Source organism: Mustela nigripes, chromosome 3, assembly GCF_022355385.1.
Source record: "Mustela nigripes isolate SB6536 chromosome 3, MUSNIG.SB6536, whole genome shotgun sequence".
In the NCBI taxonomy this organism is placed as follows: Eukaryota; Metazoa; Chordata; class Mammalia; order Carnivora; family Mustelidae; genus Mustela; species Mustela nigripes.
Genome location: NC_081559.1, coordinates 196,823,055 through 196,834,113, shown reverse-complemented (window position 1 = coordinate 196,834,113; position 11,059 = coordinate 196,823,055). Strand labels below are relative to the sequence as shown.

At 57.4% G+C, this 11,059-nt stretch overlaps 1 protein-coding gene and 1 long non-coding RNA gene across 4 annotated transcripts in view; both read right to left on the bottom strand.

The window, feature by feature from the left end:
* The window catches only part of ZNF623 (zinc finger protein 623), a 12,059-nt gene extending 7,014 nt beyond the window's left edge, over positions 1–5,045 (bottom strand). Inside the window, exon 1 of one of the 2 annotated variants that reach the window (XM_059395312.1) lies at positions 4,956–5,045. The gene's annotated coding sequence lies outside the window, so the exon portion shown is untranslated. Of the gene's footprint in view, positions 1–4,404; positions 4,692–4,955 lie in introns of those variants that run through there. The other variant, XM_059395313.1, reaches the window with a different exon arrangement.
* A 2,725-nt stretch (positions 5,046–7,770) lies between these two features.
* LOC132014366 (uncharacterized) lies at positions 7,771–11,053 on the bottom strand. Of its 2 annotated transcripts, none has more exons than XR_009403307.1 (6): positions 10,505–11,053; positions 10,275–10,418; positions 9,900–10,056; positions 9,078–9,195; positions 8,246–8,453; positions 7,771–8,056 (listed from the first exon to the last, which is right to left on the bottom strand). It is a non-coding gene; the product is annotated as an uncharacterized LOC132014366 (long non-coding RNA). The 2 variants fall into 2 exon arrangements; XR_009403308.1 differs by having other exon boundaries at positions 10,292–10,418.
* Positions 11,054–11,059: the final 6 nt, after the last annotated feature.

Sequence of the window (11,059 nt, the reverse complement as noted above, 5' to 3'; positions counted from 1 at the left end):
CAACCCCGCAGGCGGCGGAAGTCAACCCGCAGCGGCGGAAGTCAACCCGCAGCGGCGGAAGCCAACCCCGCAGGCGGCGGAAGCCAACCCCGCAGGCGGCGGAAGTCAACCCGCAGCGGCGGAAGTCAACCCGCAGCGGCGGAAGCCAACCCCGCAGGCGGCGGAAGCCAACCCCGCAGGCGGCGGAAGTCAACCCGCAGCGGCGGAAGTCAACCCGCAGCGGCGGAAGCCAACCCCGCAGGCGGCGGAAGCCAACCCCGCAGGCGGCGGAAGTCAACCCGCAGCGGCGGAAGTCAACCCCGCAGGCGGCGCACTCTTCCCACTGACCACGGCACGCCACTGCGTGCACAGGTCACCATCTTACTTCCCACGAACACCTGAGCTGTCTGTGGCCTGGGGTGACGGTCAGCACGGCTGCACACACTGCTGTACTCGTCTCATGGCGGATGAGTCCCCGTTTCTGCTGGGTCCCAGGTCCTGGCACTGCTTCCCTTGCGTGGTCACTTGGTCAGGACACTTCTTCCTTTGGGAAGCAGCACAGCTGTGGGCGGCGACTCTTCCCCTCCCTGGGGGCGAGCTCATATGGTCAGGCTGCTTTCGGTGGGCGCTGGAGACAGCACCGCGCGCGGCCGGCGGGTCCGAGCGGAGAGTCTGACTGTGCGCACCCGCACCGGCCCCGGATGGAAGAGCCACGCCCCACCGCCTGGGCCAGAGGAAGTACTTGGTGTGCGACAGAGAGGCCAGTGGGGTACACGGTGGCCGGCTCAAGACTGCCCAGAATCTGGGCTCCGAGGGACAGGCACACGACCGGAAATGGGAAGGCAAGTGGCCCCCCGGCCAATGACGACCCTTCCTGGACGCCCCTGAAGAGAGCTGGGACCCCGTGACAGCCCCAGCAATGCGCCGGGAACGGAATGCGCGTGCGCAAGGCCCCCACCTCCGCACACCCCCACGTCGACACCCCGATGAGGCAAAGCAGCCAGGCGGCCCGGAGGCCTGGACAGCCTGAGCCACCCAGGTAGGCAAAGTGGAACCAGAAGTTAACTTTTTTGTTAGAAACACTATTTTGAATCCGTTATGGCGACTTGAATAATGCTCAGGTGATGCTAAGAAGCGGGCTGATTTCTCCGACCGAGGCTCCAGCGATAAAAAAGAAACCGAACCACACAGCAGTGACCGGCGCTGGACGAGGCGCTGAGCACAAGCCCGCGGCAGCGTTTCTGCAGCGGCAGACCCGCCTGCTAACCCACCCCCCAGCACAGCCCCCTGCAGCGGCTCAGCGGGGCTCAGCGGAGCTGGGACGCGCCCCAGACCAGGCCTGCTCCTGGCATCCACTGAGGACGGTCTTCAGAGTTAAAGGCTCAACAACTTGGTTAAAAAAAAATCTATTTCTGCTGCTTATAAAAATTACTTTATTTTTTCAAGCTATAAGTAAATTATGCCAATTGAGACAACAGAAACAACAGAAAACCTGAAAAAAGAAAAATAAAAGGAACTTTAACCCCACCGCTAAGATGACCAGTGAACATTCTCCTCTGGTCTTTTTCCTGCGCTAGAATTTTTAGGAAATCAGGACAATCACTCAGTTTTACATCCCGTTTTACTTTTGTATCTTTTCAACCCTTAGCCATTGCAAACGCCAGATACGCACTGTACACACACCTCAAGTAACCAAGTGCAGACGACACAGACAAAACTTACACAACGAGAACCTCCGCCAATTCAACAAGTCACCACTGTTAGCTGCTTCAATACGCGTCCCCCGACACCAGCTTGAACAATACAATTATAACCTAGTAACAGAAATTCGATTTTCAAAAGTAGGAATGGGATCACACTACACTCACCCATCTGCAACCTTTCCCCCGTTTGATATATGTCCTGGCATTCCTCCAGTCCATCCACACAGATGCTGACCTGGTCCCCTGCACCCGGTCACGGCACAGGAGGTCACAGAATCCCTACTCGCATCAGACACTGGAAGGAACGCTTGTCCCGGTGCCTCTGCTGTCACGAGGTACTCTGCCCACTTGCCTGACCCTTTCTCCTCCCCAGAGATGGAAGGAGCTGCAGGATGAAAAGTCTGGGAGAGTAACAGGCAGGCAGCACACGACCTGCTCCATGGGGACACACGCTCTGCCCCTCTAAGCCACAGGGTTGGCGGAGTGGCCCCTGAGGGGCCCCAGCAGCTGGCACTTCCTGCGAGCAGGCACCGGGGTCTGTCTAATGCTCTGACCCAGCCTTGCCCGGAAGTGAGGTGGCAGTTGGCCATGTGCCTCATCAGTTCCGAACTCAGGAGAGACAGGGCACTACTTACTAGGGCCCCTCGAACCCCAGCAGGCACAGTGATGAGCAACGGACTCACACAGTCTCACACACTCCTCCAAAGCTTCCAAGGCAGCTGTTCCCTCCGTTATTTACTGCACAGATGAGAAAACGGAGACTAAGAGAGACAAGCAATTGTCCAAGATCACTAAAAAAGTAAGAGGCAGCAGTAAGGTTCAATCCAGGTCTTCTTTCCTCCAGTGCCCAGCTCCTCAGTGTGGAAGGTTCTTCCCCTTCCCAAGTGTCACCTGTCACTTTTACAAGACCATATGGGGTATTAGAAAAGTAAGCTGATAGTTTAAGCCTTATTTTTCTTTTTTTTTTTTTTTTTTTAAAGATTTTATTTATTTATTTGACAGACAGAGATCACAAGCAGGTAGAGAGGCAGGCAGGCAGAGAGAGAGAGAGAAGAGGAAGCAGGCTCCCCGCTGAGCAGAGAGCCCGATATGGGACTCGATCCCAGGACCCTGAGATCATGACCTGAGCCGAAGGCAGAGGCTTAACCCTCTGAGCCACCCAGGCGCCCCTAAGCCTTATTTTTCTTAACCAAAAAAGTTTGGGGGCGCCTGGTGGCTCTGTGGGTTAAAGCCTCTACTTTCAGCTTATGTCATGATCTCAGGATCCTGGGATCGAGCCCTGCATTGGGCTCTCTGCTCAGCAGGGAGCCTGCTTCCTCCTCTCCCCGTCCCCTGCCTGCCTCTCTGCCGACTTGTGATCTCTGTCTGTCAAATAAATAAGTAAAAACTTTAAAAAAGAGAGAAAGAAATCAATGAGCATACTTTAATTAAAAAAAAAAAAAAAGAAAAGAAAAAACCTGAATGGAACAACAAAAGGAGGTAAAAACACAACACGCCTGTGACTCTGCAACGTCCTGAGCTACCATGGCCCACCTTTCTGTGGCAACACAAAGACTCTGCTGGATAAACTGTAACGTGAAACTGTAAATAAACAGGTGAGGTTGAGAGAGATGGGGCGATCCTCAGAGTTGGAAACAGAAGTGGGACGCTAACCTAGAGGGGACCCTGTGAGCTGTAGGATGACAAGCGGGGGGCATGCCCTACACAGGCAACAGGAGCTTTTGTCCCGAGTGCTGGTAAAGGACTCACAGGCTGACCGGAGCCCCTGTCTGTGCCTTACAGCCTCAAAGAAGCAGAAAGGTTTCCGAGCTTCACTCTTGGGAATACCCAGAGCATGCGGCACCTGAGGGAGACACAGCCCGGAGCTGCAGGAAGATTTGCCCCTGCTCCCACCCCAGCCCCCGCTCCCGCAGGGTGAAGGGCACTGAGAACCTGGTGTGCACTAGTCACGACGCAAAGTGTCTCGTTTCTCGTGTTCTCACAACTATCCATGATTTGTTAAGGCCAAACCATCTGCTAGATGCGGTCTGCTCCTACCCCGATCCCACCCTAGGGCGCTGTGGTTACTGCTCCCAAGGACACTGCCAGCCTTCTCCTCTCCTGACAGGTCCAGTGTCCTCTCACCAGTCAGCTCCACGGCCATTACCGACAGCTCCTTGAGCCCTTCAATGCCACCGCCAGGTTCCGGGCGGGAGGCTTCCCTGACCACCCCTCTCCCTGGCTCATGCGCGTTGTCTGGGCCTTCTCAGCTCTGCCCTCTCCACATCACCCCCGAGACCTTTCCAGGAGTCCGAAATCCATCGCCATCACCGCCAGAGGCTGGAGCCCTGTGTGCGGGCTCGCGGGAAAACGCGCAGTCCCTCTCCCCAGCTCCCCCTCCATCTGCCCTAAGAGAGGCACTGGGGTCACTGCTGGTCACTGGGGTCACTAACATCCCGTGAGATGCTGCGTGCACAGTAGGGAGAACGGCTCCATCTGTGCGGATCGGGGCAAGGCACACTGAAGCCCGGGACACACGGGCATCTCAGATCCGGGATGGGCAAAAAACACCCATTTCTACCCCTCGTCGACTGGGCCCGGGGGACAAGACGCGCTGCACGGTGGTGGTGAGTCTACACGGTCCGAGGTCCCCGCCTGCCTCCAGGTGACACTCCTGGGGAACCTCAGGCCGAGACTCCCGCCGTGACGCAACCCGAGCGAGAAGGGGTGACAGGTCCCCGACCTGGGCAGACTCAGCCACGGGGACCGACAAGACTTCCAGGGGAGCACGAGCCTTTAGGAAAACCGCCCCGCGCGGCAAACCGCTCTCGCGTCCGGGAACTCTTCGGGCCCGAGGTCCGGAGGCCGCTCTGGTCCTCCCGATTCCGCCCCGCCCCCACCCGAGCGGGCATCGGGGGCGGCGCGGCCTCCCCTCGCGCACCAGGGGCTCCAGACCCCGACCCTCCGCCAGGGCCGTCCGGAGCGCTCCGTCGGGCGCCAGACACAGCCGGCAGGCCCGGGGCGAGCGGCAGCGCTGCCCGCACCGGACTCGTGCCCCCCGCCCCGCGGCTCAGCCCTCGGGCGCTGCGAGCAGCACCGGAGCGACGCCGGGCGCGGGAGCCGGGCGCCCCGCGGGGAGGGTGCGCGTTCGCGGGCGCCGAACGCGTGCGCCCAGGGCGCTCCCTGGGGAGAGAGGGCGCGGGCCGGGGCCGCAGGCCGCGCCCACGACCCCGGCCCGCCCCGACGACTCTGCCGCCGCCGCCCCCGCCCCGCGGCCGGAAGCCAGCCACTCACCCGGACAGCGGCGGCGACACGGCGGCCCGCCGACAAAGCCCGCACCGCCGCCCGCTCGTCGCGGCCGGAAGTCGGCCGAGGCCCCGCCCGAGAGCTTCCGGGGCCGCTCTAGGCGCCCCGGGGCCGGCGGCCTCTCGGTGGTGCGGACTTCCGGGGCCGGCCCCCGCGCTCCGGCGGTGTCCGCGCGGCGTGTCGCCTGCGTAGAGCTGCGCGTGTCGGCGCCGGGGCCGGAGCTCGGGGCCGGGGCCGGGGCCGGGGCCGGGGCCGGGGGCGGGGCCTGTCGGGGCGCGGGCGCGGGCTTCCCGCCCTGGGGAGCGCCGGGCCGACCGCCCCTGGGGCCACGGCCTGCCGCTGGCCGTGCGGAAGCCCCCGGAGGCAGCGCGCCGGAGCGGGTGTCGCGTTGGGCCCCGCGGGGCGGGGGCGGCCCGGTCGGGAAGTCCCGCGCGCCCGGCCCCACCTGCGGGGGCGGCGCGGGACCCCTCGGACGGCTCCGCGGCCTGACAGCGGGCGGCGAGCGACGGGGCAGCGCGCGGAGGCCGGAGAGGGAAGGCCCCGCCGTGCGTCCGCGACAGCGCTCGGCGCGGCTCGGGGCGCGCGAGAAGCCCTCGTGGGGCGGGCGCGCCGGTCCCGCGCGGACGGCTCGCGGCCCTCCTCCTCCAGGGCCGCGCCTCGGTTTCCCGCGTTTGTCGGTGGCGGGAAAGGAGCGCGGGCCCGCGTGCGGCTTTCGCGTCCGAGCGGGGCTTCCTCCCGGCCGGGGCCCGCAGACGCGTCGAGCGCGGGCGCTTAGCCTGCTGCCAGGTTTGCTTCTCCGTGGCCGCTGGTTACGCCGCGTCCGCGGGACGGACGTTTCCCCGCATCTTCACCAGCACGGAGTGTCCGGTTTCGGCCGGTCCGAGGGGCGAAGAGCCGCATCCTGGTTTCTGTTTCCAAGTCAGGGACAGGTCATTTGCCAGCCTGCGGTTGCCGCCAGTCAACACATGTGACGAGTAGTTCTGCCAAATGTATTCTCCCAGGCGAGCCCCGCAGTCCAGCCCTGGAACACCGCGGCCCTCCCCAGGCCGGTGCCTGGGCTCCTCCCGACCCCTCCTGCTGCTGCAAGTCCCGTTGCCCACGGGGCCAAACCTCCATATTCATCGTCACGCGAACGGATTAACTCCGACTGAAATGCCCTCGCCCCATTCGTCCACGGGGCTGGTCTTTTTCCTTGTGATCTGGTGGACTTTCTTTTCAGCCTGGATATGGATTACTGGCCAATTAGGTATGTTGCGAATGTCTTGCCTTTACCTGCTCACAGACTGACCCGTGCCCCGCACTAACACTCGCGTGCTCAGGCCCCTTTGACTTTTCCTTTGTGATGGGTGCTCTGTCCTGCCCTCTGCCCCAGGACCCTCGTGGTGCTGGCTTTTCTCAGAGAGCCCTAACGTTTTCACTCAACCACCTGGAATTTATTTCTGAATATGATGAGGTGTTGGGGTCTGATTCCGATAGGATGAGCCCATATCGCCATAAAGAGTTAAACAAGCCACCCTTACACACCGCCTTATCGAAGAGAAGCGTCCCGAAGACTGGTACTGAAGAGAAACGCGTGTGCAGCCCTAGGGAGTGGAGGCAGGTGTGGGTAAACTCCGACGTGATGGGTGGTGATAGGTAGGGAGTTACAACATGCTTCGCCCTGATACCTGTGGTCCACAGGGGAGGCCTGCGAAGAGCACCCGCCAACCCTACTTCAGACTCAGAGGGGCTCCTGGCTGGCTCACTCGGTGGAGCTCGTGCCTGGATCTCCATTGTGAATTCTAGCTCCATGTTGGAGGTAGAGAGTGAAAAAAAAAAAAAAGTCTGAGAAATAGGACGGAGTTGAAACCAACGGGTCAGAGCAAAGCTGGCCTCCCCCAACCTTCAGCGCAGGCCTGGGCTGCACCCGTGCTGGCGGCCGGCCAGTGGGAGGCTGGCAGGAACAGCGCCCACCCAGGGTGGGATCTGCAGATGCCGTGAGGGCTGCCCTGACTGGGGCCTCCGGAGATGGTACTGGAGGAAATGCATATGCATTTCCAGCCTACAGAAATGCTTGCTGATTGTCTGGTTTCTCTTCCGGGGGGTGTCTCCCAGGAAGGACTCTGCGGGTGGTGCCCAGGTGCTTGTCACTGTGGGAGGGCCACCTGCCACAGGCTCCTGCGGGAGCTCACAGCCTGGGAATAGACAAGCTCAGTGGTGCTTGAGTCTGGCTGCAGAGAGCTGTTGCCATGAGAACTTGGTGCCAGGTGCCAGGCCACCCAGGCAGACCAGCTGTGTGGCCTCGGCTTAGCTGCGGCTGTCTGCTCCCCCGCCCCCCGGTATGCACACGGGACCCCAAGCCCACATCTGGGTTGTGATGACTGTTACACTAGACCAGTCAGAGCAAGGTTTCTGAAGCGGAACGAAATCTAGCTGGAGTTGGGGAAGGACAGTATTCACAAGGGCTGAGATGCCGGTGCATGGGGACTCACAAGGAACCATTACAGTCAGCATCGCGAAAGGGCCCTGGGCCCCAAGGAGGCGTTCCTGATCCCCCTCACCCTCAGCACACCAGGGAAAGCTTCCTGGAGGAGGAGGCCTCTTATCGATGCCTCAGGGGAGAGAGGACGGCCTCTCTGAGAACATGAGCAAGATCTGGGGCGCCTGGGTGACACCATCGGTGAAGCTTTGCCTTCAGCTCCAGTCATGAACCCAGGATTCTGGGGTGGGGCACCAGGTCGGGCTCCCAGCTCAGCGGGACGGGGGAAATAGGGGATGGGAATTAAGGACTGCGCTCAGCCTGAGAAAAGAAAAAGATGTCAGATCTCCCAAAATTAATCTAAAAGTTTAATGCAATTCCCATCAAAATCTCAAAAAATTTTAGTAGACACAGATAAACTTAAACTAATATGCACAGGATAGGCCCTAGAATAGCTAAAAAATAATAAATCAATAAACAATAAATCAATCTTGAAGAAGGAGAATAAAGTGAGAGGCTCCTTCTACCTGATACTAAGACCTACTGCATTGCTGTTGTCATCCAGCATGTGTGGCACTGGTGGAGGGACGGATACTGAGGTCTGTGGAGCTGGATGCAGAGCCACGTCCAGCTGATTTTGATAAATGTACAGAAGAAATGCACTGGAGTTAATAACGGTGTATCAATACTGGCTCACCAATTTAAAAAAGGGGGGGGAATAGCCAAACTTGGGATTTTTTTGGTTAAAATTTTGGTCAGTTTTATTAACAAGCAACAGCCCCTCTCCAATATCTGCGGGTACTGCACATTCAAGACTGACCTCATTTTCCACGTGAGACCGCTGTTTGCTCCCTGAGAATCATCCAGTGTATGCGTAGCTCGGCAGGGCCTTCCGGCATCCAAATAAATCTACTTGCTTCAAAGCACTTAGCGTTCCCATCTCAGGTCCAAGGTCGAATGTGATGTGTTTTTCCAAGATGTTTCATCTTTGGGCCGATCCAGAAAATACTGTGTTTGACCTAGTTGTCCTAGAGGATGTGATCATGATCAGTACGACTGAAGTCAGGTCTCCCAAGACATGATACATGGCATCAAAAAAAACAAACAAACAAACATGGATTTTTGGCCAAAAATTCTGGCTTGTTCACTTTTCTCCAAGCTTCTCAGCACCAGGGTCACCTTCTTGCCCTCAATAATATTGTAAATCGGGACGCCTGGGTGGCTCAGTGGGTTAAAGCCTCTGCCTTCGGCTCAGGTCATGGTCTCAGGGTCCTGGGATCAAGCCCTGCATCAGGCTCTCTGCTCAGCGGGGAGCCTGCTTCCTCCTCTCTCTCTCTGCCTGCCTCTCTGCCTACTGGTGATCTCTGTCTGTCAAATAAATAAAAATCTTTAATATAAAAAAATTGTAAATCAGTGCCTAAAATTGTTTCTTGCTTTATTCCAGTCCTTGCCTTAAGTCAAATGCGTGTTTCACCTAGACCTACATATATACAAATTCAAGAGAATATGAGTTAATATTGCAACATATTCCTCAGCCACTATTGCAAATACTACATTAATTTCTTTGGCACTGCAGATCAAAACAGGAAGAAAAGCAAGAAAATCTGACCTGTAAGGTAATTTTTTGCCTACTGAGTGCCTCTACCACTCACCTTCCCTTGCACAATCCACAGACTTCCAGGCTCCAGACAGAGCCCCTGAAGTGGGAGAAAATACCAGCAAATCACACATCCAGCAAAGGATCTGTATCCAGAATATGTGACAAATTCTCTGAACAAAGAAAGAAAAATAATTTTTTATAAAGATTTTATTTATTTATTTCACAGAGAGAGATCACAAGTAGGCAGAGAGGCAGGCAGAGAGAGGAGAAAGCAGGCTCCCCGCTGAGCAGAGAGCCCGATGCGGGACTCAATCCCAGGACCCTGGGATCATGACCTGAGCTGAAGGCTGAGGCCTCAACTCACTGAGCCACCCAGGCACCCAGAAAAATAATTTAATTAGAACACAAGAGATCTGAACAGACACATCATCGAAAATATAGGGGCTCCTGGGGGGCTCCGTGGGGAAAGGCCTCTGCCTTCAGCTAAGGTCATAATCTCAGGGTCCTGGGATCGAGTCCGGCTTCAGACTCCCTGCCCCATGGGGAGCCTGCTTCCCCCCCTCTCTCTGCCTGCCGTTCCCCCTGCTTGCGCATGCTCTCTCTTCCTCTCTCTCTCTGACAAATAAATAAAATAAAATAGAAACATGCAAGAGTAATGTTCCAATAAATATGTGATGTTGAGAAAATGAGAAACAAAAATGTTTGTATGACTATGAGGGAGAAAATTCTCACAAAAATGAGCCCAAATGTACACCTGCATCCCAGTGCTTTCTGCATCAATGTCCACAATAGCCGAACTGTGGAAAGAGCCCAGATGTGCACTGACAGATGAATGGATAAGAAGATGTGGTTCATATAGACAATGGAGTATTACTCAGCCATCAGGGGACCAGGGTGGCTCAGTGGGTTAAGCCTCTGCCTTCTGCTCAGGTCATGATCCCAGGGTCCTGGTGTGGAGTCCCACATCGCGCTCTCTGCTCAGCGGGGAGACAGACTCTCCCTCTCCTGTTCCCTCTGCTTGTGGTCTCTCTCTGTCAAATAAATTAATTAAATATTTTTTAAAAGAATGAAATCTTACCATTTGCAATACACGGATGGAACTAGAGGATATGATGTTAAGCGAAATAAGTCAATCAGAGAAAGACAACTGTCCTACGATTTCACTCATGCAGAATTTAAGAAAGAAAACAGAAGATCACAGGGGAAGGGAGCAAAGTGGAATAAGATGAAATCAGAGAGGGAGACAAACCGTGAGAGGAACTGAACTCTAGGAAGCAAACTGAGGGTTGCCGGAGCGGAGGGACTGGAGACGGGGTGACTGGGTGGTGGGCAGTGCGGAGGGCCCGTGACGAGCGAGCACTGGGGCTGCAGCTCATGCATCTGAACTCTGCGCCTGAAATGAATGATACACCGTGTTAATTCATTGAATTCGAATTAAAAAATTAAAATTTTTATAAAGCCCAGAAGCAATTTTCTGACCGTTCCCGATGGAAGCATCATGGCAGTTACGCAAGCTGCACAGAAACGGAGGTTTTCTCTCTACGACCGCCGCCTTCTGACGCGGGACGGAGGAGACCCTGCAGACGGGCAGGGCGCTGCGCTGGGCGAGGAGTTCGCGTCCAGCACCAACCTTCGCCGCGGCGGGCGGGTCCGGGCCGCGCTCCCGCAGCGGGCGGGCGGCGGGTGCGACGCGCGGCGCGTCACCGGGCCCCGCACCGCTTTGGGGTTTACGCGCGATTCCCCGCGCTCCGGCCTCAGCAACGCGCTTTCTCCAAATCGAAGCAAACCCCAAAACGGTAATGACTTAGGAAAGTGTCTACTTTGGCGTTCAGGTCACTCGAATGCAAATCACTGGCACAGTCCGATTCTAACAACGCAATTAGTAACTGGGGAAACCCTCTCCAGAGAAGGAGGTCGTGCCGGGGAGCGCCCGCAGCCCGGGGAGGCGGCCTCGGGGTCACCCCTCCCCCACCCCCGAGCGCCCAGACGCGGGGCTCCAGTGGTGCCAACGCCCAGCTGCGCGGCGAGCTCAAA